The following is a 27,840-nucleotide window of genomic DNA, read 5'->3' on the forward strand; positions in this document are numbered from 1 at the left end:
GGGGGACACTGGCCCCGAAGACCGGACAAAAGGCGGCCCCGCCATGGCTCTGAGCGCAGACGGCTCCGGCGACAAGGGCGCGGGCGCCCAGGTAGGGGACGGGCCGCGGGGTGGGGAGACGGGGGAGAGCGGGGAGAGGGTCCTGGGCGCCGCCACCACCGCAGGGGAGGAACCTTGACTTTCCGGTCTTTGGAACGCAGTTTAGCAAACTTTTCCCTTCGCCTCATGAATATTTATGAGGAAAATGTGCTTTCCGGGACGGCTGTGCGTTCCTGGGTCTGGAGGGAGTGCGGAGGGAGGGGGTGTGGGACCAGAAGACGCTTGTGGGGTTGTCGCCGGGGCTGGGAATCTCCCAAGTTACTCCTTAGCCCAGCGGTGGGACCAGCCGGCGAACGGTGGTGCACCGAGCACAGAGTCTTCACCGAGAGAACTGCCGGGATTGACTTAGGCTGGGAGGTCAGCTGATTTAAGTCATGATCATTGGCGAGTAAGACCACACAGCCGTGTCCGATTGGGAAAGTGCGATGGAAGCTGCTTGCACGGCTCCGCGTGCAATGCAGAAAGTGATCGGGTTTGTGCTTCCCTTTTTCCTGTGAAACGAGATGGAAGAGTTTCGGCGAAGTAATTACCCTCGACTCCTGTTACCCAACAGCACTTTTACTTAAAACGTTTAGTTGGTACTTTCGGGCGTCTAATTAACAATTAAAACATATAATTCAAAATTAAATTAAATGGAGTTGAAACTGTGCATAATTAGTGCCTTCCGAGATGGCTGTGCCAACCGGGCATCCGGCGCTGGCGGGAGGGTGAGCCTCTCAGCTTCGTGCACACAGAGTTCAAAGTGGACAGAAGTGAGGCCGGGTCTCTGGGTCGGGAGGAACTTTCCAGGCACTTTATGGGAAATGTTTGCTCCCAGAAGCATGTTCGGAGGCGGAGATGTTTAACCGCTATGCGTTTCCATTCACGGGATGGGATCCTATCGGCAGAGCTGGGCATCTGCCACCGGACAACAAACCCACGTTTGCTTCTGAGGTGGGGCCGCGTTTTGGTCTCTCTGTGCTGGGTCTAGTCTGCAAATGTGCCAGGAGGCCTGGGTGGGGAGCAGAGTGGACTGTTCAGATGGGCCCCAGGGAGCAGAGTCCTGCCCTTCCCGCTGGGTGGTGGGCCTGGATGCTGGATAGCCTGTGGCTAGCAGGACAGTCCTCATGTTTGATTCCATTGGAGGGGTCTGGTGTGGGTCTAGTCCAAATGGCCTTGGTGAAATTAAGACCTTTGTGTCTGTGGCGTCTTCGTTCACGGTGGTGGTCTCACGCAAATACTTGTGAAAGCTAAGGAAATAAAGTCGGCCTTGAATTTGAGCTAAGATGTGTGTTCACTGGTTGAATCATCCAACCCAACATAGGAGTCCCCTGCTCCCTGGATCCCAGTGTTTCTTTTTAGAGAATCATTCAAGCTCAGTTCACATGCCACTGCCTCCCTCCTTCCACACAAAACTAATGTGTCCTCTCTTTATGCTTGTAGAGCAGTCATGTAGAGCAGGGGTGGGGTAAAGCCCGAGAAATCATTTGGCCTCGCCCTGCCAAAGCATTAAGGGTGAGTTAATTAAATGTTTGATCAAATATAGCCGGCTAATTTTTAACACATTGCGGACCAGTAGTTTTATTGCTAGCTTTACCCAGATAAGTTTCTATTGAACAAGTACAAAAAACATTTTACATAAATGTTAAAGGCACGCTTTAAAATTAAATACCCATTGCATTTTGAAGTTATTTATTACATGTTCTTACAAGCTAATATCTTTTTAAAGAATTCTCGTGATAGGCCACAAACCTTAGAACAGAAAACACGAGAATTCTCATGATCTGTCCGCAATGTGTTAGGTTGATAATTATGTATGGCTTTCGAATGAGGTTATAAATATCCAAATGGCCCTTGGCAGAAAAAAAGGTTCCCCACCCCTGATGTAGCACCTGCTAGGCCCTAATAGCAGCCCACCCAGGTGGGATACCCATTCTTCAGATGGTGGAAAGCGAGGCTTTTTGTTGCCTTGTGTCTCCCAGCCAAGAAGCAGCCCTGAAGCAGTGGGGTGACAGTTCAGTATTGAGCTTGGGGCTTCTGTGTCCTGTCCAGAAGCTCTGGGGGTGGGGATTGAGGCTTCCTCACTGCGTCCCTGGGCCGGAGCTCATGTCCAGCTGAGGAGAATGAACCCAGCACACTTGTGAGGGATGGGGAGTCAAGAGAGGAGGCTTAGGTGAGGGAGGAGGGGGTGCAGAGGGTGGGCTGAGAGGTGCAAAGTCTTGTCCTACACGTGTTGATCCTGGGATGCGTGGGGAATCTGGAGTTCTGTGAGGTGAAGGCATCCCACCTTCACTATGTACCCTACAAAGGGCCAGGAGAACAGGTGCCCGTGGAGAGGGGAAGAGGCACCAGAGAACATGCCTGGGGTCTTAGAGATTAGATGTGCACCCGCATCCACCCTGTGTTAGCTGTTGGTCTTTGGCCCAGTAGTTCAGCCTCTCTGAGCTTCAGTCTATGCATCGTGTATAGGAATAACACATGGCCCCAGTACCTCTTGGAGCTCCATAGGGTCTAATTTAAAAATGGATCTGTAGATGCTTCTGGAAAGGAAACTCAGTTCATCATTTAGCTAAACGTCCTCAAGTTAAAAGCTGCCTCTGTCCTGATATCTGGGACACCTTTCCAGGTGTCTCTGTTCACATCTGGGCCCAAATTCTCAAACACAAAGCTTTCAGATACTTTTAGACAAGTGTCTGACCTAACAGAGTTTTCCCCAACTCAGAAAATCAGATTGTGCAAAAGATACCTTGTGGTGAATTTCTTTTACGTCACTTTAAAACTACTTACGTTTCTGAGACTGAGGAATGGGGTTAAATCTAATGCAACAACAGTTAGGAATTAACTAATTTCAAGTTCTACACTAGAATTGGTTAAGTCAGCCAGGTGATAAGTAGATGTACCTCACCTGCGCACAGCCCCCTGACCCAGGGACCCCCAGTCTTGGTAGGCATTGCCCTCACACCTCCCCCGCCCAGCCCCTTTCCTGCTTGGTTTCTCCATATGTGGGTCTCCTCCATACGAGGGTCTAAAAATCACTGGTGTCTGGCTCTCCTTAATTGCTTGTCTCCCCAGGCTTTGTTTCATTCTCCTTGTTTCTCTGATGCCTGGAATAGTGCATGGCACACAGTACGTATCACATGATGGTGACCCTTCCCCCTCTTCTAAAGCCCACTTTCACTCTTCTGTCCAGCCCCCAATTTTTCTGGGCCACACAGATGCAGAGCCTGCCCTGTGGGACCGAGAGAGCAGCCAGGGAAACCTTGTTTGTCTAAGTGGGATATAGTCAAAGCAGACCCAAGACAATTACAGAGAAAGGCTCAATAAACCCTGGTGTGACGTAATGAGTGTGCTTTGTGTGTGTGTTTTGGGGGTGGGGATGATGGTGAACAGAGCAGAAAAGAAATGCCTGAATTAATTTCAAATGAACGGAAAGGGCAGCTAGGAGGATGACCCCTCCCTTCATTGTCAAGTGGAGGAGATGTGGTTTGGCTTAGTACAAACTCTTTGACCTGTAATGAGCTGTGGCCATCAGGTGACTTTGCCTGGAGAGTGAAGGGGTTGGAATGAGTTTCTGAGAGCTCTTGACTCTGTCCCTGCTAGAATGAGACAAAGGGCAGTGTGGCACAGAGGCAGTGGCTCAGTGGTTTGGATGTAGGCTGTGCAGCTGGAGGGGCCTGGGTTCAATCCTGGTTTCCCCATGAGTGGGTGAACAGGCCAGCCCCTCAACTCACCATCTTTAGAATGGGGATGAAAACAGCATTACCGTATGCTTAGAACAGCATCTGCAGTACTTGAAAAATGTTAGCTGCTATTCTGTGATTTTATAGAGAGAGAGAGATTTTACCTCAAATAAGAGGTAAAGAGGATTAAGTTTTAATTTGTTGTCAAATCACTTAAGGAAAAAAATTCAATGAAGTTATCTTCAAGGCATTTTTGTATTCAAAGATATCAACTGAGAAGAGGGATTATAACTGACTGCAATTATGTGCAGTTTCGAACAACATAATCATCGATTTTTAAAAAAGAAATGTTTTATGAAAGTGCCCAAATCAATAGGCCATGAACTCTACTTGGTTCCAAGGCCTCAGAGCTTTTCTTCTGGATTATTCAGAGACTAATCCGGTGTGACTCAATGGTTGAGCACTGACTTTTGAACCAGGAGGTCACAGTTGGATTCCTGGTCTGGGCACATGCCTGAGTTGTGGGCTCGATTCCCGGTAGGGGGCGTGCAAGAAGCAGCATATTGATGATTCTCATTGATGTTTCTATCTCTCTCTCTCTGAAATCAATAAAAATATATTTAAAAAATAAATAAAGAAAACCTAATTGGAGCAAGCATTTGGTGAGTGTGGAGCACCACAGTGGGCAAAGGTGTGAGCATTTCATTCTCAAACTGACATTTGTGTGTCCAGAGACTCTACCATCCTTGACTGTAGCACAGAAACTCACAGTGGCCAGTGACATGTGCTGACTATCCTCGGAGACTAATGTAACCTGTCCCCAAAGCACAACGTTACATAGGAAAAGCATGTACAAGGGTTGGGTATAGAGAGCAACAGCAGCAAAGGAGGGAAAAGATCTTAGCACAATTTCTGGAAGGTACTATAAATAATTAAAAATAAATAATTTATGAGGTGAAATTCACATAACATAAAATTAACCATTTTAGAGCAAACAGTTTAGTGGCATTTAGTAACATTTACAATGCTGTGAAACCACCTCTATCTAGTTTCAGAACATTTATGTCACCTCAAAGTAAACCCCCACACCTATTAAGCAGTTTCCCCGATTCCACCCTTTCCCAGCACTAATGTGCTCTCTGTCTGTGGATTTATCTACTCTGAATATTTCATGTAAATGGAATCATACACTATGTGATTCTTTGAATTGTGTTAAAATGCATGTAACATGGAGCTGCCACAGAGCCACTGGACCTGCCTGCCCTACTATGGCCGAGAGCAACGGGGACACGGTGAGGATGCTGCACAAGAAGGGCCCATAGCTGCACATGCCAAGTCCAGGCAGGCCATCTCAGTGGCTCAGAGAAGAGGAGATGTGGAAACTTCCACAAAATGGGCTGCCGGCCAGAACAAACAGCATTCGATCACCAAGAACATGCCAAGCGGGACCAGGAGACTGAGGAGCTGCACCACAACTGGGTGGCCCTGAGGTCGGCAGAGTGATCCGCAGGGCCAGGGATTGATGCCGAAGGATCTGGGGATGAAAATCAATGAGAAGCCACAGTCATTGCAGACTATAAGAGTGGACAGGCCATTTCTAATAATCAGCTTCTGAGCAAATTTGAGAGAGCCATCGACCTCAAGCTCCAGGGCAAGGGAATTGGGAAGTCGATTGAGAAGGGGCCAAGGGCAATATGAACACAAAGCCTCGAAATCAGTGCATTCTGGTTGATCTCATCTGGCTGTTCCCCATGACCACCGGCAACCAGCATGGGTCTCTTCACGTGGCCGAGTAGAACACAGGGTATCAGTCCTGCCTAGGAACCCCCTCTACCTGAACCTGCTGTCAAACACATACCCTGCAACTTTGCTGAATCCATTTATTAGCCCTAGTAGCTTTTTTTGTAGATTCTTTGGAATTTTCTATATATAAGATCATCTGCAAAAAGAGACAGTTTTCTTCATTTCTAATTTGAGTGCTTCATTCTCAGTTTTCCTCCCCAGGCTTTGTTCATAAACGACACATTTCTCAGTGCTCATTGGTTTTAAATTTAAATACTATCGGTGAATCAGCATGTGAGATGGGAGAACAGCGCCCCCACCCTGGGAGGAGAGGGGCTTTGGACAGCACTGACCAGAGAACCCAGGTGCATGTTCTAACCACACACCTCTGTTTCCCCAAATGTCCCTGGATGCAGGCACATGATCTCTACATCCTCACGACTTGCCCATGTCCACACATCTCTGCACTATGTTCCGCCATCACTCTGTATTTGCTGCCATTATTTACGGAATTCCTGCCAGATCCTTGTGAGAGTTCAGCAAGCCTGATCATGCCTTCTGCAGTTGAAACACTGTCCTGAAAGGGTTCAGAGGTCAAATAATTTACTAGTGACTAATAAAAATTCCTCACTCAGCCCTGGCCAGTATGGTTTCAGTGGTTGGAGCTTCCCTCCCTTCTACTCTCTCTGAATATCAATGGGAAAATATCTTCGGGATGGGGATTAACAACAAAAATATCTCTCTCTCTCTCTCACTGGAATCGAACGTGTGACCCTTCAATCCACAGGCCAATGCTCTACCCACTGAGCCAAACCAATCTGCGCTCTTCTCTCTCTCTCTCTCTCTCTCTCTCTCTCTCTCTCTGTCTTTTTTTTTTATTGGCATAAGGCAGAGGGTTTGGAATCCGTACCAAAAGGAGAGAAAAACAACTCTACTTGGACACAGAGCAGTCCAGGTAAGACCCAGAGGCTTGACATAGTGTACAAGTTCGGGAATTATGATGTGTTCCAAGGATGGAAGTATTGGTTTTGGGTGAAGATCCAAAGTATTGTGATAGGACAAAGTTCACTCTTACACCTTTTTTTTTTCCTGGTAGATTCAGCTGAGACCAGTGTTTGAGGTTAAAGCACTCACATTTGTTGATCACTGAGAGAGAAAGAATCCCAGAGGGCCCCTGTAGTTAAATTGTGAAATCCCTACATGAGGAGAGAGAAAAGGAGAATATGTCGTTTTTTTCCATGTCTCTAATATTCAGAAATATTCCCCTGAGAAAATTGGGGAGAAGAGACACGGAATAAGGTTATGTGTACCTAGCTGCTGATAAGCCTTCTCAAACTTTGAAAGAACAGGATAACTCCCTGTGGACTAAAAGGTATCTCTGGTCAGCCTCGGTCTGGAAGAAAGTCTTGGCTTAATAGTCCTTTTCCAGAGAGCAGGTTGCACCATGTGTATGTTTTCCATCCCATTCCTCTGACCTCATCCTCTTAGATTTCTTCTCTGCAAAGCCAATTTAACAGTTGTATCTCAGACTCAGGCTCAAAAACCTCTCAGATGAGTTGTCACACCTGTATACTACTCTCACCTCACCCTAGCATAACCACGTGTACATGTTTATTTACATTAAAAGATGGTGAGAACATCAGGAGAGAATATTGGGAGAGAGATGGGTATATTGACTACTTATTATCTCATCCTAATCTCTAATTTATTATTGCAGTTCTTCCAGAACACTAGTATTTTGCTGTGCTTTTCTCTGAAGTTTTCCCTGCCCCTTTACTTCACCATTGACTGCACCCACTCTACAGGGACTGTAATGTGTTAAAAGCACAGTGTAACTATTAGAAACAAAGAGTGCAATGCCCCCTCCCCTGAGGTACTCCTTCTAGATGGAGTCTCTCACTGATGGTCAAAGACAAACAACAGGGTGGATGGATGGTAGAGGGTTCAGTGGGAATGGGTAGCAATTGGAGAAACAAAACCTTAAAAGAATGGTTCTTTCTCTTGTTCTTTTCCCTTTTTCTTTTTGGAATGACCCACCTGTTGCAACTCCAGTGTGACTGGTTGAATTAGAAGGAACTGGGATCTTCTCTCACCTGTAAGAATGAGCTTCCCTTCTGAAATGCTAATCTACTAAGACTTTATGAAACACTGACGGTGGGGTGGGAGGGAGAAGACTGCTTAGACCTGCCAGTAGGGGAGGGAAATCATGTTGAAAGGGAGAGGAAGGTGACATTATGTCCTTCTTGTGAAAAAGTCAGCCCTTAGATTCTGAGAATATGGGGTTCTTTTAACAGAAATAGGATGGATGAACAGCTTGGAAAGAAAGGTTCTTAGTTGGATTATATATATGTTGATTTTATTAATCTTTTTGCTGGACATAAGTAGGTGGATTGTTCCCAGTAAACTTCTCGTTGAAAATACCCTTAATAACTCACCCCTTTCTCTGGGGAATCCTTTTTCTTTCCCCCACCTTCCCCTCACACCTACACATAAAGCAAAAATGCAGTCATGTGATTTGTCTGGAAGCAGCCATTCTCTTACTTGACCCTGTCTTCTTGAATTTTATAATGAAATAAGAAGAGCACTTGACTCATTCGGGACCTCTCATGGTCTCCATAGTGATTGGATCTGGGATTGACACATGACTCAGCCTGAGCCTACGAAATAAGGGTGTCCCAAAATTCACGCAAGAAGTAATTTTGATAGAAAACACAGGTTTATAATTACAAATTGTAAATTTTTTTATTGATTCATAAAGTATACAGTATAGGGTTATGTATGGAATAGATCTCGGGTAAATGGATTATCATGTCGCGATAGCGAGCACCATTAACTGTTATTGCCTGAGCAGCCGCATTAAAGGGTGACGGCATTAGGAAGGTTGAGAAGCACTGTCATTAGAAAAGAGGATCAGAGTGATTATTTCCATCCAATATGACTAGAACCATGACAGAGATAAGCACAGGATAGCACTGGGCCCCAGGGGAGAGAACCTGGCACAGACAGGAAAAGGTAATTAGAAAGACTCTCCTGGAGTACATACCCTTCACCAGAATCGAACCTGGGACCCTTCAGTCCGCAGGCTGACGCTCTATCCACTGAGCCAAACCACTCAGGGCTCTTCTCCTCTCTTCTTTTTCCCTAGAAGAAGGAAAGGAGAAAGGCAGAGGGTTTTGAATCCGTACCAAAAGGAGGGAAAAAGAACTCTACATGGACACAGAGCAGTCCAAATAAGACCCTAGAGCAGGGGTGGGCAAACTTTTTGACTCGAGGGCCACAATGGGTTCTTAAACTGGACCGGAGGGCCGGAACAAATGCATGGATGGAGTGTTTGTGTGAACTAATATAAATTCAAAGTAAACATCATTACATAAAAGGGTACGGTCTTTTTTTTTTAGTTTTATTCATTTCAAACGGGCCGGATTCGGCCCGCGGGCTGTAGTTTGCCCACGGCTGCCCTAGAGGCTTGAAATAGTGTACAACTTGGGGAATTATGATGCGTTCCAACCATAAAGTGAAAGAAAGGATAGAAGGAGATGAGGTTGGAGAAGGGGGGGGGGGGGGTCCCAGGCTGTCCTCACGTGGAAGTCATTACAAAGCCTCTCTTTCCCACACTCCCTCTTCACTCTCTTTCTCCCTTTCACCAGGTTCACCTATTTGCTTTAAAATAACCCTTCAATTGAAAATTGAAAACAATTCAGGCCTTAGTCAGGATTTTCACCTTTATCCTGAGAACAATAGGAAACCATTTAGCAGACTTAATTAAATGAGTGGTCAGAGCAGGTTTTCTTTTTAAGTTTATTCTCGTTGCTGCATTGAGAATGATCTGAGAAGGAATGGACAAGAAAGATTTGGACAGAGCAGTCAGGTGGTGATAGGTAAGAGAGATCATGGTGAACTGAAGTGGTGATAGCAATAAGATAGAAGGAGTATTGGACAGGTGTGGAAAGTATTTCTAAGGTAGAATTGATAGGTCTCACTGATGAGTTGAATGATCTTTTACCGTCTCTGCATCCACCCCCTTGGGCATTTAACTTTGAAGTGTCCTCTGCCTCTGTCTCTGGACTTGACCATGTGCCTGGCTTTGGGTAATAGAATGAAGCAGAAGTGCAAGTATGGTGCTTCTAAGTCTACCACTCAAGAGGCCTTGCTCTTTCTTGTGTTTCTGTCATCTCCATGAGGACATTCCTGAGGCAGCCTACTGGCATGGAACAGATACATGGCAGAGACTTGAAGTGCCCAGTCAGCCCAGTTGAGGCTCGTCTAGATCAGTTGTCGGCAAACTCATTAGTCAACAGAGCCAAATATCAACAGTACAACGATTGAAATTTCTTTTGAGAGCCAAATTTTTTAAACTTAAACTATATAGGTAGGTACATTGTTATTAATTTAATTAGGGTACTCCTAAACTGGCCTTTGCTAAAAACATCCTCAATCTGATTGAGGTATGTTCGCTGAGGTCGACCCCTTCCAACTTTCCCATCCACACTTGTCTTGTATACTTGTTTCGTCTATCTCCTTTCCGAAAACTGACTTCTGCGCATGGGCCACAAAGTTTCAATTGCACTGTACGTGCGCGCCCGAATGTGGTATTTTGTGGAAGAGCCACACTCAAGGGGCCAAAGAGCCGCATGTGGCTCGAGAGCCGCGGTTTGCTGACCACTGGGCTAAGTAGTCACCAGGCCGTTAGACCTGCTCATCTTTTTAATTTGTTCTCCATCCCTCTCTTCCCCCCATTCAGCTTCCTATGGATCTCAAGAAAAAAATTGTCCAAAAGCCCTGCTCCAAAGCTCCTGGCTTGATGTTCACATGTAGGGGCTGAAATTAAGCCCCTAAATTGACTGTGTTTGTCCCTTTAGAATGAACAGTCAGTCCCTTCTCCGTGAGATCTAAACACTTGCCTGGTAAAATCTTTGTGCCAGAGCTGGAATAAGCTGCTAGCAGCAAGGAAAGGAATTCAGGCCAGAGGCTACAGAAGGAACAACAGGGAAGCCAGGCTCTGCCAAAACACCTTCAGCAGCCAACCAGGTTTAGGTTGAGGACAGCCTTTGTGTTTTGTTCTTTAGTCTGTTTGTTTACCTGACATCCAGGTTGAATGTGGCTCCCAAGAAGGCCTATGGGGTTGCTGCTGGTGCTTCTCTGCCTCTCAGGGGGATGAGAACAGACGGGCTGTGGTGCCCAGAAGGTCACCAGCAGTGCCCCTGTTTGCCTCACACCCTGCCTGCTGAGGACCAGATACGTGATCACTGAATGTTTGTTGGATTTTCTTTTCATGTCCAATGCTAGATCATTCCTATTTGTCACATGGCTACTGAGGCACCTATTGCAGCTGTCAGGACAAATCTGTTCAGCCTTCCTGCTAATCTGGGTGCCTTGCCTTCTTGCATCCCAACTTTCCTCTCGTATGAGTGACATCCAATTGCTAAATTTGGAATGGTCCCTGAATTGGCATTGTCTTGTATGGACCAAGAGCAATTCCCCTGAATCATAGTTAAAGTCATCAAAGCCAGGTTGGAGGTTGGGAAACCTGTCTAAGAACCAGTAATCTGTTCCGTATCTGTGGAGGAATGTCCTATTACGGTGAACAAGCAATGGACAAAAAAGCAATGGTGTGTGCTCTGGAGAAGCATCTTTCAGCCCTCCTACCTGTGACAGCCACCAAAGGCAACAGTGGTGAAGAGGAGAGATATGGTGTAGACAAGCTGATGGGAAACACCTTTTGGGGACTTTGCTCACAGTGACTTAGCCCCTGCCCTGCTCTGCCTTGATTCTAGGATCCATTGAATCACCTTGAACACAAGTTAATCCAAATCTAAGAAGAAGAAATTGGAAGTTATTATTTTCCATTGTTATGACTTCTTCCAGTCCTTATGAAACTGTTCATCTTTTGCAATATTTTGCTTGTCAGTCTCACTTTTCAGTGTTTATTCATTCAACTAAAGTGTATGCTCATTTCACTGGGAAAGAAGAGAAAAAAATCAATCAAGTAATACAGAAAGTGACATTCTAAATCTGTTATTCAGAGTTCAATTGCATATTATGAGGTAGATCCATCCATGTTTTTTCTATGTACATATGAATATATTTCATTTTTAACAATGGGATCACACCCTACATGCTATTTAATAACCTGCTTTTTTCATTTACTATGTCATGGATGCCACTCATTTTATACAGATCTGCATTCATTTTAAGTGGCTGTATGAAATTTCTTTATTCAATTTTTTAATTGAGGCATTAAGGTTTCTATTATCATCATCACAGAGAAACCTTAAAATCCCAGCAAATAGGTTTATGCACTTCCTACCCACCTCCACCCTCACCTCCACCTCTCACTCACCTCCACCCTTACCCACTTCTGCCCTCACTCACCCACCTCCTCCCCACTTACCTCCACCCTCACTCACCTCTACCCTCATTTACCCTGACTCTTCACTCACCTTCACTTCTACTCACTTCTACCTCTCAATCTTCTCCATTGTCATTTGCCTCCCACCCTTCATTCAAAGGGTAGACCAGTTGGGAGAGAAGCAAATTGTGAAAATACGGGGTAATTAACCTGTGGTCTCTTGAGCTGAAACTACCACCTTATGGACTCAAGGAAGTCCACATCTTATAAGCAGAGTGGCCATATTATTTGTTGTCCAAATTGGAACACTTTGAAGGGGGGGGAAAGAGGTAATGCCAGGACCACAGTTGAAAACCCAAATTGTCTGGGGAACTCTGTGACTTGGTGTATCTTTTCCTCCTGGTGCTGCATTGTAAACCGTAAAGGTTGGTCCCAACTGTAGATGGGGGTGCTCATAAACTGGGTGTCTCTGTACTCCCTTCCAAAGCTAGGTGCTATAATTCCGGTGGGAGCACTTCAGAGCCATGCTGTGCAGACATGCCGACTACACAGCATGCAGCCAGCCCCCAGAAAATGTGGACACCCCCTCTGTCCTCACAAGCCAGCCCACTCTTAGGTCTCTGCCAGGTCCAGGCTGCTTGTACACTGAGCCTGGCCACCACTGGGCATTACATCTCTTGTCAGTGGTTTTCCAGTTTGCACCAACACCTTTCCTCCATGCTGTGTTTTGCTTACTTGCATCAGAGTTCCCCTGTTCTAGAATACCAACAGTTGGTAAGCCTCCTGCCATGCCCATTCTGAGTGTGGGTTTGGGCTCCAGGTTCTGGCTTCATCTTTAGACTCAGGATCCCCAACAGTTTTCTTGCGCATGTCTTTCTCGGTCCCTCTGTGCTCCACATTGGAAATGTCAGGAGCCTATCCACATTATGTATAGCCTACGTGCCAGGCCTGCCTTTGCCTGGTGGCTTTCCTGGGCAGGGAGGCCATGCAAAGGACTATTTAGCACTCCAAATACATCATAGGTTTCTCATTAGAATAACTTTTGGTTATTATCATGTGTATAGAGTTTGCATTTTCCATAAAATACCTTAAATTGTGCTTTACCATCTGCCACTTCCTGCACTCCCATACTGCCTCCTGAGGTGTTCCTGCACAGCTTTCCCAGCCAGACATGCAATTTTGAAGCCTTCACTCCATCCTCCTTCTGGAAAAAAAAACAAAGGTGCTTCAGTCCAGGTCCAGCACCAATTCCTGAAAAAGCCTCAGCCCAGTATCAGCACCAATTCCCAGACAACCTCAGCCCAGGGTCAGCAGTCATCACCTGTCCCACCGAAACGAACGATTAAGTCTAAAGCATGAGGTCCTTTAGGAAAAGCACAGGAATCATGGGTAATTTAAAGCACATGCCCATCTGTGCTTTTCCATTAATGCCATACATTGGGTCCTCCTTACCTTAATTGTTAAAATCAAATTAGGACCTTGGTACCAGGTACCTTAAAGGCACCATCAAGCAGAGAAACACTGCCAGTCTGAGAGGGACTTTTCTAGGATTCCTGTACTCCCATTTTGAAGAACCCCAAATCAGATCGATTCCTGACTTTAGTCACAGCTGTAACATCCCAGCTGTGGCCAGGACCCCTGCCCACAGAATGCTTAGGAAAGACATTAGGTGACATTTTTAAACTAGCAGTGCAGATATACAGTGTCACACTCCCACTCAACGTTTTTGTACCTACTCCCTTTTTATATATGTTGGCATGTAATCTGAAAGTGTGTGGGGAGGGGGGAGGGTCACACCTATAATTGTTGATTTCGGTGGACTCTGCTGTCATCTACAATTTAGAAAAATTAGTTTCAACCCTCCCACAAGAATATCAACTGGAATTAGTTGTTTCTCTGTTGGAAATTGCATGGGAAAGGTGTGGGGACGCCAGGTGTGCTGGCTGAAGACCGGATGCTAGGCAGACGCTGGCAAAGCAGCTGGACTCAGACAAAAGGGAACTTAGTCTGTTTTTGAAGTGGTTTGTTGTGGCTCATTTTAACAGCGATGTGAACCAAAAAGGACAACAGAACACTTGGAGGATGAGAATAAGTTTTGCTGTTTATGCTTGAGAAACTATACATCTCATTGCGCTGACACATTTCAAGAGCACTTTCCTTTCCTGACCAAGGGCTTTTCAGGTAAATTAAGTAGCAAAGAATGGACCAGGTCTTGATGGAGGGCCCAGTGTAGAAAGTTAAGTTTAGTGTAATTAGGAGTACAGGAGATGTTTTAAGTTGATATAATCTTTATGGTCCAGCCGTGGTTTAGAACAGACAAAACTCTTACTTCCAGCTGAAATTACATTCGGCAGGAGAAACCCAGTCTGGGCTGATTGTGGTTAATAACAGTCTTGTACACTTTTATCAAATACCTTCAAAGAACTAAAGTCAGCCAAAGTCCTTGAAAACCAACATCTCATTGTCAATTTGCCTTTTGTATTAAAAAAAAAAAAAAGCTTTAAAGTCCTTTTAAAATAAAATAAATTGTTACCATAGTGGAATAATTGATGAATTCGATTTTAGTAATTTTCCTGTTTTACATGTGAAGAAACCAGATGTGTAGAAATCTTGGGGACTTTGTACTATGAAACCAATATAGAACTCCAGGTGACATTTACATGTGGTGTCATCATCCCGCCACCCCCACCACCATCACCTTTGCCTTGGGCCCTGGGGACACTGCCCACTGCCTAGCCAGCCTCCTCTTCATTGGCACCTCCATTCGGACCCACTTTGGCCCTGTGGCCTGTTTCTCATCTTGCCAGATCTGTCTTCTATCTGCTGAGGGCAGGACTTGGTCTGTTGACCCACCACTGCAGGATCGGCAAGTGAACTATAAGGTGGAGTCACTTCCTGGTCCCTGCTGGCGTGATGGGCTCCTGTGCCCACGGCAGGCCTTGGTCTGGGAGTTAAAAAGTGCTTGCAGCTGCTTTTGTCCCGTGTACAGACCAAGTGATCATACAACACGTGGCGAGGGTTGTGCTCCACTTCCCATGTGCAGCCATCATTCCCTAACATGCCACACACTAGGGACACCCCAAGACTTTCATAGCCCCCCCCATTTGGGAATTCTCCTGTAGCTTATTAGGCTTTCAAATACAAAAAAAAAAGGACAACAGACTTTAAATGACTGTTTTAGACACTTTCCATTCACTTGACCTTGAGTAGAAATGAGCAAGCCCCAACAGACAGCCATGGTGGCCATGCCCTCCATCGCAGGCTGGGACCATCGACTTGCCAGCCTCAGAGCACACGGAGCAGAGCTGTCCTAGGCTGAATCATGAAGGGTCACATGTCACTGACAATTAGTTGAAACTTGAATGTTGAATTAGAGAATGGTGTGAGCAGAGCCCTCCCTCCTCCACACCTTCACCCAGAACTGCAGCCATGCTGAGCCAGGCTCCACACCATGGAGGCAGCAGATGGGAAGGTGGGTGGGGCTGCCCCTCGGCTGCCTGGCAGGAATTCCCTCCCTGAGAGTGGGGTCAGCAGATTTTCTGTGGAAGGCCAGACAGTATTTTAGGCTTTGAAGGGTTACATGGTCTTGATTACAACTACTCAACTCTCCTTTTATAGCACAAAAGCAGCCATAGGCTGAGGGTGTCTGTGTGCCAATAAAACTTTATTTATGGACACTGAAATTTGAATTTCACATAATTTTCACGCCACAAACTAGTGTTCTTTTTTGTTTATATTTCAACCACGGGGTCATAGATTGCCGACTGCTGAGCATTTCGTAGAGAGCAGCAAGGACAGACCTGGGGTAACACAGGGTGCCCCACACATCCAGGTGAGATCCTGAGGCAGCTTTTCCAAAGAACATCTAGAGGAAGATCCTGAGTGTGCCAGGTACAGGCAGATTCACCAGGAGATAAAACCCCATCAGGTCAAGGCCCATTCTGTGTGGGGGTAGGTTTGATAGAATGGCTGGTGATGTAATTGCAGAGTTAATGTAGAGTTGTGGGGCTGGGTTGCTTTGCCAGTCGTAGAAGTTAAATGTGTGAATGTGGTGGTAAACTGTGAAGTGCCATGTTACCTCTATGGTGGGTGTGGCATTACAGTTTGGAGGTTCAGAGGCCACATGGTGGGCAGTATGTAGATGACCTGATGGCTGCCTGGAAGGGTCCGAGTTCTTCCTTCAGAAGAGCCTAACCCCGTGGTCGGCAAACTGCGGCTCTTTGGCCCCTTGAGTGTGGCTCTTCCTAAGCCTTAGGATTACCCTAATTAAGTTAATAACAATGTACCTACCTATATAGTTTAAGTTTAAAACATTTGGCTCTCAAAAAAAATTTCAATCGTTGTACTGTTGATATTTGGCTCTGTTGACTAATGAGTTTGCCGACCACTGGCCTAACCCATTCATCTTATCAAGGCTGCAGTGGTAGCAGCTGCTCTTTGAGTTTCTCTGTGCTGCCCAAGGAGAAGAAGAAGAAAGATGCTGGAAAGTTGGCCAAGAAAGACAAAAACCCAGTGAACAAATCTGGGGCAAGGCCAAAAAGAAGAAGTGGTCCAAAGGCAAAGTTCGGGACAAGCTCAACAACCTAGTCTTGTTTGACAAAGCAACATCTGAAAAACTCTGTAAGGAAGTTCCCAACTATAAGCTCATAAACCCAGCTCTTGTCTCTGAGAGACTGAGGTCCGTGGTTCCTTGGCCAGGGCAGCCCTACAGGAGCTCCTTAGTAAAGGACTCATTAAACTAGTTTCAAAGCACAGAGCTCACTTAATTTACACCAGAAACACCAAGGGTGGGGATGCCCCAGCTACTGGTAAAGATGTGTGAACAACAGGTCCCACCAGCTGTACATTTTGAAAAATAAAACTTTATTAAATTAAAAACAAGCAACCACAATAAAAAAAGAACAGTCTATACCAGTGATGGCGAACCTATGACACGCGTGTCAGAGGTGACATGCGAACTCATTTTTTTGGGTGATTTTTCTTGGTTAAATGGCATTTAAATATATAAAATATATATCAAAAATATAAGTCTTCATTTTACTATGGTTGCAAATATCAAAAAATTTCTATATGTGACACGGCACCAGAGTTAAGTTAGGGTTTTTCAAAATGTTGACACGCCAAGATCAAAAGGTTCGCCATCACTGGTCTAGCCCTAGCTAGTTTGGCTCAGTGAGTAGAGCGTCGGCCTGTGGATTAAAGAGTGCCGGGTTTGATTCTGATCAAGGGCACATGCCCGGGTTGCAGGCCCGATCCCCAGTAGAGGGTGTGCAGGAGGCAGCTGATCAATGATTCTCTCTCATTATTGATGTTCCTATTTCTCTCTCCCTCTTCCTTTCTGAAATTAATTAAAATTATACTTAAAACAAACAAACAAAAAAACCCAGTCTAACCCCAGCTGCACCTGCCAGTTCCACAACAGGAAGTTTAGTCTGGGCAGCTGGGATAGAAGGAAGAACTTGAGATCAGTTTAAAAATAAATTGGGGCATAAGCCACCTGGAAAGTCCTTGCTCCAGGTGGATCTGAGCATCTGAGGAGGGAGAAAAGAGAAGAAAGTTGCAGTACTGCCTCAGTCTGCTCATAAACTTGAAAGAAGCCCCTCTGGCAACCATCCCAGCACGGTTCTGGGCATAAGATTGCAAAGGGGAGTTGTTCTAACACGCTGGCCGGTGGAGACTGTGGCTGGGCTGAGTGTTTAGCACTGTTAACGGATTTTCATTGTCAGTGATCCCTGGCACCCCATAATCCACTGTAATCCGCACACCAGCTTTAAATTGCTGAAGTCAGGTGGTTGTATGTTTCATATTTAGTAAGTTTTGTATAAATTCAGAGAAGATGTTTTCAGGGTTATATTTGAAGACATTATTTTCTAGATTCTCCTCTTGGGCCTGTTACACAAGGTACAGCCCTGAAGAATGACCCAAATGGTTCCTTTCTTTTGGCATCCTCCTAATTTGGCCCTGACAACTGTAAAGCATTCGTACCATGGAAAAGCAAAATCTGTGAGTGATGAAACTCAGAATTGAGTTGTTTTCAGAACAGTCTCAGCCGTCTGGAAATACAGACAAGATCGAGAAATGCCAAATGGACCTTTCACCCTGGAGCCACCGTGCCAACTGTCCTACTCCTCAAGTTACCTCGTGGGGCTTGATCTATCCAGGAAGCCTCTGAGAACCAGCTCCTACTCAGGATGCACTGGCATGTCTGTAGGCAGCTCAGTCTAGGAGGGCCCCTCGGTAGAGGTGTAACCTATGCCCAGGTGTGTGCTGTGGCTGCCCTACTGGGCGAAGGCCTGACTGAGCTCAGTGTCCCCTGGATCCGTGTTCCAGGCCCTGGAGAGCATCAGTCAGGATGGGCAGGTGATGCTGCAGTAACCAATGACCCCGAGTCTCAGTGACCAGCACAGTGATGACCCACTCGGCTACCCACCCATCACACTCATCACATCAAGTGATTCAGGCCTCTCTCTGGGGTGTTGACTAACAAATGGTGACACATGTGCTGGCTCGAAAAGCTTCTTCCAGAACTGGCATCTGCCACGGCCACCACATTTCTTTGTCACATGGCCATGCCTGATGCCAGTGGGCAGGGATTCTGTGAACAACACAGCCCACCACAGTGTTTGCTCTGTCTTATGCCAGATCAGTGCCTTAGTGGAATCCAGGCATTTCCTGTCCCTCAGAGTCATGTTCACATAATGACACTCTTTTTGGAGCCTGGCCTTCTTTGTGGTAAACACTTGGGCAAACATTCCCTGTCTCTGTCTTCTAAAGATCCTCTAAACCAGTGGTTCTCAACCTTCCTAATGCCGCGACCCTTTAATACAGTTCCTCATGTTGTGGTGACCCTCAACCATACAATTATTTTCATTGCTACTTCATAACTGTGATTTTGCTACTGTTATGAATCGTAATGTAAATATCTGATATGCTATATGTGTTTTCCGATGGTCGCGACCCATAGGTTGAGTGTTTAGTAAACACTCCTTTGTGTAACTCCTTGGTATACGTGCAGGGCCTGAAAGCAGAGTCTGGTTTTGGAGACATACAAGAAGACAAAGCCATGTGCCAAGTGAGCAATTTTGAACTTGAGAAAGAAGCCCTTACTTGGTGAAGGTCCAGTTGGGGGGCGGCGGGGGAGGGGGGCGGGGAGGCTAGGGAGGCACTCATTACAGGACCCTAACCTGGAAGTATTAGGAAAAGGGAGAAAGGGACTGAAAGGGCAGTCACAGCTTAAGGAGTGGCTTCCTCTGCATTTGCCTTTCAGCTGCTGTAAAATGTCAAGAACCCTTGTTTGAATATGAAAGCACTGGGAATAGCCTGTTGCAGTTCTTTCTTAATTATGTTCAGGTACTTGAAGGAAACAGGCAGCTCCATAGCCAGCTCCCTGTTTTTTTCAGGTGAAAGTCCCAGTCCTTAGAAATTTTACTCTTGGGATTTTAAAAAACAACTTAGACCTAAGTACACGGTGTTGTTCTTAAATACTTTACATACTTATTTATTTTAATATATTTATTTTTAGTTTGCAAGAAAAATCTGCAGGCAGTATTTAGTATCCCAGGTAATGAAGATTTAGCACTGCACTTTACAAATAAGTTTCAAATTAGAGAGTGTTTTCTCACGACTGCTATGCAAGCTTCAAGCTGTGCTGAGATTCACTCTGATGCTCCTGCTGTTGGACAGGGGCTGAGAACAGACCTGGGTGAGCAGTGAGGCCAAGAAAATGAGAGGTTGAGTCCAGGGGGTGCACAGGCAGGAGTAGGGTGAATTTCTGTGCACTTTCTGAGCATGTGTGTACATGTGTGTGCCTGTGCGTATGGGTGTACACACATGTGGGAGACGGTCTCTGTGTATGTTTGTGCATGCATGTCTGCGTGTGTGCATCTGTTTGTGTATGTGTGTGTGCACACGTGTGCATGCAGGGAGACCAAGGTGCAAGGCACCATCTCAGCAGGTTGGAATGTGCAGCTTTCTGAGGCTGTCCACTGAGACCTGCTGTCACAGACCCATCTCTCTCAGGCTGTAGGAGTTAAAGATAATGGGCTCATTATCAGTGCTTAGTGGCTCTAAAGCAGGGGTCCACAAACTACGGCCCGCGGGCCACACGCAAATACAAATATTGTATCTGTTCCCGTTTTGTTTTTTTACTTCAAAATAAGATATGTGCAGTGTGCATAGGAATTTGTTCATAGTTTTTTTTAAAACTATAGTCCGGCCCTCCAATGGTCTGTGGGACAGTGAACTGGCCCCCTGTTTAAAAAGTTTGAGGACCCCTGCTCTAAAGCCAGCTTTAGCCCCCACCTAGCTCTCTCTGCTGGAGGAGGGCACCAGCCCTGGTGAGGAGTCCATAGGTGCCCATGGGGTCAGCTTCCAGGGTCCACTAGACAGCACCCTCTCACTGTTGTCTCTTCAGAGATCTTCACTTCCTCCTGGGAACCTGGTCCCACAGACACCCTGCCTGGCCTTCTGAGCTCTCTACTCTGGATTGCTTGTCCCTCATTCGGATTGCTTGGCCTCATTCTGTCCTCTGTTGTGGGCTCCTCCAGAGAGCCCATACAGCCCCTTCCTGTCAAAGGGGATGGGTGGGCACCCTGCAAGAAGGAAGAATCACTAGAAGGCTCCTTCCCTGATCTGCCCACCTAGTGAGACCTTGCTCACGTCTATGCCTTGTGTCTATGCAAAGTTGGTCTGGATCCAGCTTGGCCTGTCTGCTCAGTCTGTGCTCCCACCCTGCCCTGGACTAGCCTTACTCCCTGGTCTGTGGTCAGTCCTTTGGGGTCCTCTGACCCTTACACTGCTAGTGGAGGGCTGGATCACCCTGGGCAGGGGCTCAGAAGAAGTGAACTGGACCAGCCATGGGGTTTCCTGGACTTTAAGCTGACAGACGTTCCCTGGTGTGGGAAGGAAGGCTTTGGCCAGATCACAGTGGTGTTGTCACCAGCATGAGACATCACCACAAGGCCTAGAAGCTCACCTGGGCCACCCCCCAGGTCCTGGTGGTGTGGTCCAGGTGGGGCTTGGACATCAGACCTAGATGCACCAGGTGTGCCTGTTTCTGGGCTCTAGGGAGTACAGACATTGGGGTGAGAGGGGTAAAGTGGGGCTCTTTCTGCAGCAGTCACCACCCCAGGCTCAGTTATAACAGAGAGGTTTAAAAGGAGGCTGTGGAATCAGGAGAGAAAGAGTCTCATTGATAGAGGAGTCCCCAGAGCTGCCCCCAGCTGCTGGCGTCTCACGTGTCTGCTAGGCTTCCTGCGCCAATTACGGGTTGGAAAAATTATGTGTCAGGTGAGGCTTCTCACCAGGGCCTGGGAATCTCTAAATTCAGCAGAATTAGTAGTGTGTGTTGCTTTTGTTAATCACCGAGCTCTTCCAAGTGTGTAGAGTGTAGACCTAAAGAGGCACCGCCACTTTTCCTTCCTCCTCCTTCTCTCTGGGCACCAGCTTTGGGCCAAAGGAGTTTTCACCCCTTAGGAACCTCTCAGCCTCCAGCTGTGAGGGTCAGGAGTCCCATATACACAGCAGCTGTGAGTGGAAGCAGGGCCGGAATAGGCAGACTGGGTGTTGCTGGACTAGATGTACACGGGCCTGGTGTAGACAGACTAGTAGACCGGGTATAGACAGGCCGGCACACCAGTCGATGAGGAGACCAGCCTTTTTAGACAGGTGTCTTGGATTCACAGGTGGTTTCTGGGTCTATGCACACAGGAAACCAGCGATGGTCATCGATCCCCTGGGCAGGACGCCGGGTGCCGTCACTGGGCCCTTTCAGGAAGGAGGCCCCTGTTAATAGCACCTGAGCAGCTCTAACCAGGTTGGCTGCGCAGCGCAAGCCTCCTGGGAGTGTGGGTTTCACACAGAGCTCCTTCGCCTACAAAGTTGAGAAAGCAGCTATTGATGGAAAGTGGGGCAGTGCAAGGCCCCTTTGGACCTGGGTCCTGCTTGGAGGGGTTACAGGATGCTCCAGTGCACATCCTGGTTTTTGTTTATAATTCTGGCTAGAGGCAAAGGCCACAGCAGGGAACTAAAAGGCGGCTCTACCTTCTGGGGTGGAAGTGCCTGGATGACAGGCACCACCACACCCCTCACTCAGGATGGCTTCCCCATGGGCTGCAGCATGTTATCACTGGGGGCTGGTGTTGGGGCTGCAGGCAGAGCCAAGCTCCCAGACCAGATTAGGGGCCTTTGTGACCACCACCCCCACCCTCGTCTACCCGCCCAAGCCTTGCCTCCTGGATGATGCCCCCAGCCCACATTCTGTGATCCCGTCGAGCCCTCAGTCCCACATTTATCTGCTCTTTACATCCTGACGTCAGCCTACTGTGGATTTTCACAATGAGACAATATGACTGGGCCCCAGAGGAGCCCCCTAGCCTAGCTGATGGTGGGTGGAGAGGACTGTGCCACCTTTCGCCACCACTGCTGCTTGGTCTTCCCCTTGCCCTACCCCAGACCTTGTCCTAAGTGTCCTGTGATCCTGTCCTACACACACCCCACTGTCCCTGGGGCACAGGGACCCCAACATCAAGAAATCACCCACAAAAATGGGGGTGGCCACAGGGAGGACGTCCCCAAGCTGGTGGGTCAGCCGCCAGCTTGTGTCTGCAGGGAGGGTGGGGAGAGGGTCTCCAGCCCTGTCTGTGTGGTGCCTCACTCTTCAGCATTCTGTCATGTTGAAGTGCCCTTCTCAGGGAGGGGAGGGGGGCTCAGTAAGCCACTGCAGACCTTCTCAGCAGTTAAAGGGGTGCTGATGTCTAGGTCCAGCCTGCTGACAGCCTTTCCCGGAGCCCTGGCTCCGTCCTGGGCTTGCACCTTCACTCACCCTTAAGGATATTGTGCTTGAATTAAAACGTGAGCATGGATGGGCATTCCTTGCTGGGATAACCTCAGCCACATCCCTCCAGCCTGCTAGGCCCTGGACAGGGCACCCCTGCTTTTCCCTGCCCAATTCAGCTGGAGCTGGCCTTCTTTAGGTCAGCAAACTCTTCAGAAAGAAATTCCCTTTGCTTTGACGGTGAGTGAGTTACCCGCCCCCTGCCCCAACCACACCTTTCCTATGAGGAAGGGTGTGACTTTCCCAAGTTCCAGAGACCGGCCTCCAATGGGTGGGCACCAACGGACCTTCTGACCCCAGTCTCTGCCTTCTCATTTGGCACACATGAGGCCTGGAGGGTCGCATGGAGACCATCATCTCCTGAGAGCCTGATGCCAGGAAGAAAATGCTTAGTCCCTGGAGAGCAGAGATACGATGAGAAATAAAGATCTTGACCTTAGTCCGGCCAGCATGGCTCAGTGGTTGAGTGTCAACCAATTAACCAGGAGGTCACGGTTCAATTCCCGGACAAAGCACATGCCTGGGTTGTGGGCTCAATCCCCAGTGTGGGGCATGCAGGAGGCAGCCAATCAATGATTACCTCTCATCATTGATGTTTCTATCTCTCTCCCTCTCCCTTCCTCTCTGAAATCAATAAAAATATATTTTTTAAAAAAGGTCTTGATTTTAAAAAACATTCTCATTTCAATAAAATTTCACCTAAAGTTAATAGAGAAAACGAACCCGTTGTTGAAGAGTGAAGTTTTAAAATGTCTTTACAGACATAAATTTTCTGTTGTTAAAATGCAAAGGCAGTCCTGCAGTTGGCCAAATAACACACTGAATTCACAGATCAGCAAAATGGTGATTAAATGCTTTTATGCAAGTACTGTACCTGCCATTCCGCCAACGTGTGCAGCACATAATCCCATTCTAAGTCACGGTAAGGTTTATCATCAAGTAAACAGGCAAAGGTTCTGCATTTTGGAGTCAGCCTATCTCCATGTGTGTGGGTTTGGTTGAAATGGGAATCCTGAGTTATATACGGAAAAGAAATTAGTGCTTTACTGTCAACGTAGTCATCAACATTTGTCTGTCTCCTCTCCTCTTATTTTTGGATGTTTTGATGGTATTTGAGGTTTTGGTGAATGTGAGGCCAGGCTGAAATGGTTAGCCGTGCTCACACAACATTCGCCCTGACCCTGCGTCCACCTCTTTCTCTTCCTCTGCACACAAAGGCCTAGAACTATTTTAAGAATTTGCCAACACATATTTCTCTCGACTCACCACTTCTGTACTCACGTACACACGCCTTCAGAAGTCCTTGTCCACAAACCCTGGTCCTCAACACACTCAGCCCTTGAACACACATGTGGCCTCCCATACAACTAGGCCCTCACCCGCACACCTGGCCTCAAACATACACACTGACACTCCCACACACCCACACACTGGCGCGCACACACACACACACACACACACACACACACAGGTTCTCACATAAACATGAGGGGAGAAAATGCCAGAGTAAATGTTCCAGGTGATTGAATTGGACCCTGTAAGATGCCAAGACATTGTTCTGATTTTTAAGCATTTATTATGGAATCCTTTCTAAAATATACTGTATATTTTCCTGTTTTCTGAAGCTGCCTTAAATATATTCCAGGAAGTTTGGGCCAGGCCCTCTTATGTCAGTTAGGGCACATTAGCATGTGAGGCTGGAGAAGACCACAGTGAGGTTTCACCTCACACCTGTCAGAATGGCTATCAAGAAATCAACAAAGAGAAAGTTGTGGATGGGATTGTAAGTTGGTGCAGCCACTAGGGAAAACAGTATGTAGATTCCTCAAAAAATTAAAACTAGAATATGACCTAGCAATTCCACTTCTGGGTATTTATCTGAAGAAACTCAAAACACTAATTTGGAACGACATATGTACCCCTATATTCACTGCAGCATATTTACAATAGTCAAGATATGGAAGCAAGCTAATTAGTGGGCAATTGGAAAGAGAAGATGTGGTACAATAGGAAATGGAATATTACTCAGCCATAAAAAAGAATGAAATCTTGCCATTTGCGACAGCATAGATGAACCTAGAGGGTATTATGCTAAGTGAAATAAGTCAGACAAATACTATGTGATCTGACTTATATGTGGAATCCAAAAAACAAAATAAACAAAAAAAAACCTCATAAATGTAGAGAACATTTTGATGGTTGTTAGATAGGAGGGGGATTAGAAGGATAAGTGAAAAAAGTGAAAGGATTAAGAAACACAATTACCAGTTATAAAAGTCACTACAGCATAGGGAATATGGTGAATAATAGTGTAATAACTGTATGCTGTGAGATGGGTACTAGACTTATCGGGTGATCATTTCATAACTAATATAAGTGTCTAACCACTATTATACACCTAAAACTAATATAATATTGCATGTCAACTGTAATTGAAATTTCTTACTTTTTAAAAAAGAAGCTGAAGTTGTTTCACTTTGGCTTACCCAAGGCTTCCTCAACGTACTTGACCTGAGAACTGGCCTCTTGGCCAGCAGACAACTTCCCTTGGGCAGCTCTTGCCACAACCAGGCTCTTAGTGAGGATAGCTGCACAGGGAGTTGGATCCAGGGGAGGGGCATCCCCTCCTCACTCTCCCCGCCCCCCCCCACCCCGCCTGGGCCATGTGTGGGGGCCCAACCCAGTCCCAATGGGAATTGAAGGACAGAGAAGCAGCCAGGGAGGCTGGGCTGCCCTGTGAGTGCCCTGGGCTGTCTCTAGGATCTCAGCAAACATCGATCCCTCTCCTTCAATGTTGGACAGTTTTGAGAAGATAAACTAGTTGAGGTGGAGGCCAGGAGACCCACCATCGGGGGGCTGCTGGACATGAGAGGTCAGGACCTGCCCAGTGGGTCTGGAGGGGAATGGGCCTGGATTTGGGCATCTGAGCAGCGGAAGGACAGCTCTCTCCCTGGGAGAGTCCAAAGTTTGCATTTGAGTTCCTCCAACATAGGTCATTAGAGACATGTCCCCTAGGATTTCATTCCACTTCCTTCCCAGCAATCTCTCGTGTTACAGTTAGCATTTGCTTCAAATATCTAAAGGAGCTGCACAGCTTCTAGAGGGTGGTTCCTGCCACTTATTCTCATGGACTCGATGCTTGCTTCTGAATCAGGTGTGATTTGAGTTTTTGGAAATCAGACCACATTGGCCTTTTCTGGACAGAATCAGGATTATGATAATTCCTATTGACGGAGGAGAGCCAGGCATGTGGAGGAAACGGGGCAGTCAGGCATGGGAAGACGTGTGAGGGGTGTGGGAGCTCCAGAGGGCATCACCCCTCGTAACTCAGAGGTGGGAGCTGAGCTGGCTCAGGTGTGCCTCGAGTCATGTGGTTTCTAGAGGCTGACTTGACTGCAGCACTTACCGGCCCGGTCTCTGTTCGGCCTGGTTCCTCGGATAGGACAGGCAGCTTCCCCCTGAGCCCACCCACTTCAGGCCCAGAGGATTCGAGGTTTTCTTTTCAATTTCCTTAGGAAATTATTGATATGATTGGCTGGTCAGAGGAGTCTCAGATGTAACCGTTGTCCCTTTAAAAATCCACTTGGCAATTTTAACCTCTTTGGCTTTTAACTGTTATTTGTAGCCTTGCATTTATTTCCTAAACAAATGAACCTTGTGGCATTTCCTCAGGAAATGTTACATCTAAAAATAGCATTAAATTTTTTTAAAAAATCTAAAAGCATTCCAACTTTACATAAAAGCATGTTGTACCAAAAATATAAAGGGGAATCAGGAACCAGTGATACTGTTTTCAGAATGGCTGAAAGGGCACACTTCTGTGATTTTTGATGAAGGAAGCCCTAATGGTTTCTATTTAAAATTTTAAAACATCATCAATACAATTTAAATGTATTTGCTGCGGATGCACTTATTTCTAAGCATAAAATGGTATGTGGACCAACTCTGTTCTCCCCACAGGCCCCTCCATTCCATGTGCAGACCCAGGTGTGCCAGGGAGGGGGGAGCCACGGCAGGGGAAGACCCCCTGGAAATTTCACATGCTCCACGGAAGATCCTAAGATGTAGCATTTAACGTGCATATTTCAGAATTTGATGGGATGGAACTTATCCCAAATCTAAACTTGATTGTGCCTCGTGTGGTGACGGTGACAACCCTCACTTACAGAGTGTTATTTAGGGCCACCCTCAGAGACAGAGGTCTCCAGTCTACCCAGTGCAGCTGTGGGCACTTCCCTGGTGCTACTGCTGAGTGACAGCGCAAAGGACAAGCAGATGGTCCCCAACAGGGACTCCCTCTGTGCTGAGGCCTCACCTATACCTTCCCTATTTCACAAATATAACACAGGATCCTCTCTTTCGTTTCAGGATCTGGAATCCCTCGACGCCTACATCCAGAACACACTCTCTGACCTCTACCCACCGTTTGAGGCCACGGCGGCCACGGTGCTCTGGCAGGTGTTCAGCGTGGCTGAGAGGCTCCACGGAGGCGATGGGCTGCGCTGCCTCACTGACTTCCTCATCCCCGCCACGAGGGCCCTGCAGCACCTGCAGCGGGAAGCATGTGTGAGTACCTGTCCTCAGTACCGAGCTTGAGTACCGCCCTCAGGGGACAGAGCCTGTGTGAGGCACACACACCCCTCAGGGGACAGAGCCTGTGTGAGACCCTCCCCTCAGGGGACAGAGCCTGTGTGAGACCCTCCCCTCAGGGGACAGAGCCTGTGTGAGACCCTCCCCTTAGGGGACAGAGCCTGTGTGATACCCTCCCCTTAGGGGACAGAGCCTGTGTGAGACCCTCCCCTTAGGGGACAGAGCCTGTGTGAGACCCTCCCCTTAGGGGACAGAGCCTATATAAGGACCTGCCCTCAGGGGACAGAGCCCAGTGAGGACTTCCCTGCAGAAGGAATCCTGTGTGAAGACCTCCCCTGCAGGGAACACCTTAACTGGTCTTTACCTGGAGAAGATTCAGGCAAAGATACCTGGTACCTGGCAAATATTTAAGCTGAGGAAGTGGAATTTCAGAACCAGGGAAACATGCCACTGATGGAGGTGGGGGAGAGCATTCGAAATGAAGCCAGAACTTAAACCCAACATAATTCAAGTGAGCATTTGTCGTT

The 27,840-nt window shown here is 47.0% G+C and overlaps 1 protein-coding gene and 2 pseudogenes across 1 annotated transcript in view; all 3 read left to right on the forward strand.

Moving 5' to 3' along the window:
• The first annotated feature begins 49 nt into the window (after positions 1 to 49).
• Positions 50 to 27,840, forward strand: part of PLEKHG4B (pleckstrin homology and RhoGEF domain containing G4B) — a 75,216-nt gene continuing 47,425 nt past the window's right edge. The window contains exons 1-2 of the mRNA XM_023751734.1: positions 50 to 91; positions 27,092 to 27,289. The gene's annotated coding sequence lies outside the window, so the exon portion shown is untranslated. The remainder of the gene's footprint in view (positions 92 to 27,091; positions 27,290 to 27,840) is intronic.
• LOC102427789 lies at positions 5,027 to 5,456 on the forward strand (annotated as a pseudogene).
• On the forward strand, positions 15,341 to 27,319 carry LOC106696758 (annotated as a pseudogene).

The sequence above is a fragment of the Myotis lucifugus genome, unplaced genomic scaffold (genome assembly GCF_000147115.1).
Source record: "Myotis lucifugus unplaced genomic scaffold, Myoluc2.0 scaffold_0, whole genome shotgun sequence".
In the NCBI taxonomy this organism is placed as follows: Eukaryota; Metazoa; Chordata; class Mammalia; order Chiroptera; family Vespertilionidae; genus Myotis; species Myotis lucifugus.